At 35.5% G+C, this 5,450-nt stretch overlaps 1 long non-coding RNA gene across 4 annotated transcripts; it reads right to left on the bottom strand.

Annotated features, from left to right (window-relative positions):
• Positions 1-1,563: 1,563 nt before the first annotated feature.
• On the bottom strand, positions 1,564-4,180 carry LOC113281442. 4 transcript variants are annotated; one of them, XR_003326150.1, is made up of 4 exons: positions 3,815-4,169; positions 3,333-3,732; positions 2,883-3,228; positions 1,564-2,725 (listed from the first exon to the last, which is right to left on the bottom strand). It is a non-coding gene; the product is annotated as an uncharacterized LOC113281442 (long non-coding RNA). The 4 variants fall into 4 exon arrangements; XR_003326149.1 differs by having other exon boundaries at positions 1,578-2,221; positions 3,815-4,164; XR_003326147.1 differs by having other exon boundaries at positions 1,564-3,228; positions 3,815-4,180.
• Between the last annotated feature and the right edge of the window lie 1,270 nt (positions 4,181-5,450).

Here is a 5,450-nt window from a genome sequence, read left to right as displayed (position 1 = left end):
CGTTGAATAAGCTTGAATCATGAGATGTGTGGCAAACCTTTTTTTTCCAAAGTGTAAACGATTGGATCTTTTCTTTTCAAAGCAACCATATCTGCAACTGGATATTCATATTCATATCTATACGGGGAAATATGTCTGTGATCCATTGATCCTATATATATCAAAATGCACCAAGGCACTCTTGTGACGTATAGCAGGTTTGCTCAAGATTGCATGCATCTTATGTACACTTGTAGTGACTAGCTGTGTTAGAATACGGGCATACAACTCAAAACTAATTGGCAATGAATGGAGAGGTCCTAAGAGATTATAAACCGCAGGATATTAGATAACCCAACCATGTGGGACTAATAATCTCAACACGTCCCCTCACGTGTAGCCTCGTTGGGTCTAACACGTGGACAATAAATCGGGTGACGCGGAATAAAGACGCGGTCAATGACTCGTCGCAAATAGCCTGCTCTGATACCATGTTAGAATACGGGCATACAACTCAAAACCAATTGGCAATGAGTGGAGAGGCCCTAAGAGCAACTGCAATGGTGCAATCAAAATCATAGACCAAATACCAAAAAAAAACGACCAAATTTAAGTTTAGTCTGTGGTGTTACACTAGGATGGAAGAGTAAATTTGGTCAGGATCACTTTATACGTCCGCCCCATCACGGGATCATTTTATATCTTCGCCTCACCATCCATCAGGATCACATTATACCTTCGCCTCACTGAGGATCACATTATACCCTCGCCCCATCATCAGGCTCACATTATACCTTCGCCCCACCATCAACGGATCAGGCTCACATTATACCTTCGCTCGGTATCAGGCGCACTTATAATGTCCGCTCGACTATATTTGGTTTTGGTCTTGGTTCCAGACCAAATATACTCTGAGATTTGGTTTTAGTCCAGGTTTTGCTCTTTAGTCCGTCCCGCTGTGTCTGCTTTCTGGACCATATTTATAGTTTTACTCGCCACTATGGTTGCTCTAAGAGATTATAAACCGCAGGATATCAAATAACCCAACCATGTGGGACTAATAATCTCAACAAGCTGGGCGACCCTTAAAAGAGTTACATAGAAAGGAACATCGTGATCTTATTGTTTTCCTCTATATATGATTAATTTTACTTTTATCCATGTACATTGTACAGGAGATATAGCACGTGTTGATCTATGTAACAATGGTTGTTTTTTTAAGCATTTAACAATGGGTTTATTTGATGAAGGTCTTAATCAATGGACAGATCGAAAAAACAGTGATTTTTCCTTTTATACTAGATCGTAACCCGTGCTTCGCACCGAAATGTAGCCTAATTTAGGTTCGGCAAACTGGTGAGCCTATGGGAGTTTGGTTCGTTCAGTCAGGCTTCTTAGGTTCATAAGGTCGGCTCAAATATTAGCTAGTTGTCTGAGCTAGTGATCCAATGCGAGTTTGGTTTCTGAAAGGATAATAGAACCAACAGTACAACATTACAAAGCCAAAACATGGAGTAGGGAGGTTTAAGAAGCATCCTTTAAGCATACATGCAGTATATAATTAATTCGAAATGCGCTGCATATAAAGTTACATATTGTGACTTCTCTATTAAGTAGATTTTCGTTTAACTTAAATTTATTTGAGTAAAATATCTGTACATGGTAGATCTAAGTATATCTACCAATAAAGTAACACAACCAAATTAGTTGCGAAAATAATAATCTTATACTTCTTGTTGGACCAACCATGTAAATAATGGACCACCAAATTGGTACATCTACAAAAACTCATAGCTTGTACTTGTAGTGTGATGCATTGGCTCCTAGGGAGGAAAAAAGACCCAACCTCTGGTGAAGTCTGACCACTTACGTTATTTCCATGCACTCTCTCAAAAACCATCCAAGTCATGATGATTTTCCCATATCCCTGTCTACTTACTTTTCTTCTCCGAAAACTCCAAACCCTCAGGCAGCAGAAACACTTTCAGAAAATATATGAACATCCTAATAGTGCCCGTTGCAGCTGTAGCATGACTGTTGTCTAGAGGTATAACAAAATTGTTCAAATCAGCATTAGAATCTCTATTAGGAGACACAGTGTTCTTATATATTTGGTTATGAAATTGAAGGATTGACGCAGCAGTATGATTTGCAAGAGCAGCTTCACTAAAAAAACTCCCCTGTTAAGGCGTCCTTGTGTAATGATATTCCATCACCGAAGCAGCATGATCTGTAAGAGCAACTTCACAAAAAAAAAAAACTCCCTTGTGTGATGATATTGCATCAATAAAACTAAAAGTAAATAAATAGAAACATTGATTATCTAGCATAAGAAACAGCCAATAGAAGTAAGATTACCAAACTGGTTCAACATCTGATAGTGTTAGTCGAAACTCTAATCAGCAGGCAGTAACAGCCAAAACATTTCAAAATCTTAGACCTTTATTAAAACATTTCAAAATTCGAAGCCACAGAAAATACTTAATGAACCAAACCATTACATATCAAAAAATGCTAGTATTTGATTGTAAAGTAAGAAAATGAGAAAAAAGAAAAAATATTCATTAACCATGGAATCATAATTGGTCTGCTCATTTTCAGACAATTTCAAGTTAACTGAAAACAAACAGAGAAATAAAAGTTGATTAGTATAGTTCTTCATTTTCCATTTGTATGCACAGCTGATGATGATCACAGAGGAAAACAACAGTCTACTCAATTGGTAGTGAATTTGTTAACTCCATCACTTCAATCAAAAATCCCATAATTAGTTCAACAAATCAATACACTAATTTCAATATAAAACCAAATCAAACTTGAAATTGTTGAAATGGAAATCAACCAAATGGGAGGAAGTAGTTACAGATAAGAAAATGAAACTACAATAGAGAAAATGAACCTACAATAGACAAACTTCATGTTCCTTTGCAAATTCAGCACAAAAGGTGGGAACATCCAAGTCATCACTTGTTCCACCTTGGAAAGAAATCAAAGATCCCATCAAAAACACGTGAAAACACATATATGCCTGTAAGAACTGAGTGCTTACATGTACTCCTGTAAATGTGAAACACATGAACACAAATAAAGATAGATGACAATTTACAGGATCAATTCTCTCACAGAAGCTTTCTTGAGATCATAGACCTATTCCAAGGAGACTTCCCGCTCTTTCTCACCTTATCAGCACAGTAGACTCCTTTTCCAAACAATATATTAATCAAAGAATGATCTCAATTTAACATAACTCTGCAAGATTAACAAAGTGTCTCAATTAGTTTCAAATGGAGCTCTATTTGAAATTAAATTTGTGAAAGTTCAAAGTTTGAGACAGGTTTTGAGTAGGAAGCTACCTGAATTCTAGAAATGATCGAGATCATCTTGAGGAATACCAATTCCACCTTCATTTGAAACTAAACTGTTTGTCTATTGTAGGTTCACATCAGCTTTTTTCATCTTGAGGAAAACCTAGAATCAGAAATGAGTAAAATCTAAACTTTGGTTACAAACAAATCAATTTCCTCGATAATAACAAAATTATTATCAACGAAAGAGTGTTTTTTTTTTCCTTAGAAAAAGAGAAGTGACCATCTACAAATTGATGAACAATCAAACAATATAGAACACTCAATTCTAGTTGACCTAAAATTGATTTTACAATCAAACATAAGATTCTCTTCCGGAAAAACACAGAAGATAAAGAACTTCCCTTCCTCCGAATCAACCAAAATCACAAAAACCCTGTATCCAAACCTAAAACATCGTTGAATCATTAAAAAAAATAATAATTAAAGATCCCATTTTCAGAATAAAAAAATTCCAGATTTGACATTACCATTTTATGTAAAGATCCCTGCTTTGTCTTTATTCCTCCAGTTGGACAACATCTTTCTTTATCCACTTTTAGATTTTTTTTTTGTATGGTAATTAACCTTTCTGGATATTCAGTTGTCCATGAGCATAGCTCACATCCGGCTTCTTCATCCTTTCTCTGAGGAGGTTGTTTGCTGGGTTAATTTTGTTGATGGGAGGAAGTGGGGGTAATCATGGGTAGTTCTCTCGGTGGAAGGAAGGGCGTGGGGGAGACGGTTCATTACCTATGAAAGGTGTAAGTAAGATGTAATTTCTTTAATGGTGGGTTTGGATGTAGAATTTTAAAGGTGAAATTTATGGATCCAGGAGATCTGGTAGAATTATGTTTCCCTCCGCATGTTTGGCTGCCCGAATCTTTGGAATCACGTTTCCTACGGAATTCAGTTTTCAGCAAATTCTGAGAGAGTTGTATTTCCTAATACTCTCTAATTAGATTGTCCACCTCAGATTTTGGTGGGTCAGAATGAATGAGAATCAAGTATTGAGTTTCAATTATCATCTAGTTAGATAGATAGATACTGAAGGAATAGAGAAGGTGTCGTGTTTTGATCATTTGTACACTCTAAACCATAAAATTAATGAAACATTATTCATTTCTCATCTGCAAATATAACCTACTTACTTAAAATACTTGTAGTATTTCTTTTCAAAAGGTATTTTGTACTTTATGATTTTTTTTTTATTTATTGAATAGGAGCGGTCCGTAAACTATATCCAAACTTTTCTAGGTTGAAATCGGCTCGGTAATTTCGAAGTTTAAACTCCTACCTCCATAGTGGAAGGAAACATGAGAACTATCATACCACTTGACGGTTCCGTTAATATTAAAAAACTTAGAAACATACTATTTGTATAAAAAGTTTTGGTTAGTGACTTTATATAGCAAAGTAGAGAAGTTTTTTTGACTTCGATAGCAAAAGCAGAAAAGACAGAAGATGTGATTGTTTGGTGAAAAGGAAAAACACTTCTCATACCGTGTGAAAATCTTGCTAAAATATACCGATAGAGAAAAACTAGTGAGACCTATTTTCCACCGGATATCAAATAGTAGAAGGGCTGGACCAACTACCATTGGATATCCTTTCGTAATAAAATCTGGGCGGAGATGTTGTTAACATAGAATCGTTCGGTGAAAAATAATAAATGCGAAGTTCCCCGATAAAAATATATAAGAAGTATAAAGATCTATACTTAAAGCTCTAACTAATCTCTCTATAGATACTCTGCTCTAACTAAGCTCCGACTTCTTTTTCTATGTAATCTGCCTTCGAGTTGTATTTCCTGTTTATATATTTAGATCTTGTCAACCCAACTTGAGCTAAGAATATCTAAATCAAGTATTGTATCCAATATTTTTGATAAAAATGACCTTGTAAACCTACTGTACTATATTTCTTGATTAATATATTTTTATCTTTTCATCAAAAAAAAAAACTCTAACTAATCTCTCTATAGATGTCGATGGTATGGAGCGCTAGAATCTCTTGCATTGACTTCATAAGCACTCATTTTCTCCACGAATGCAACATCAACATCCAATTGGTGTAGTCTCTTTTAGGTGGATTTCATGGTTCAATGTCAAGTTGTCTTGTAGGCTG

The sequence above is a fragment of the Papaver somniferum genome, chromosome 5 (assembly GCF_003573695.1).
Source record: "Papaver somniferum cultivar HN1 chromosome 5, ASM357369v1, whole genome shotgun sequence".
In the NCBI taxonomy this organism is placed as follows: domain Eukaryota; kingdom Viridiplantae; phylum Streptophyta; class Magnoliopsida; order Ranunculales; family Papaveraceae; genus Papaver; species Papaver somniferum.
This window is presented reverse-complemented; position numbering and strand designations above follow the sequence as displayed.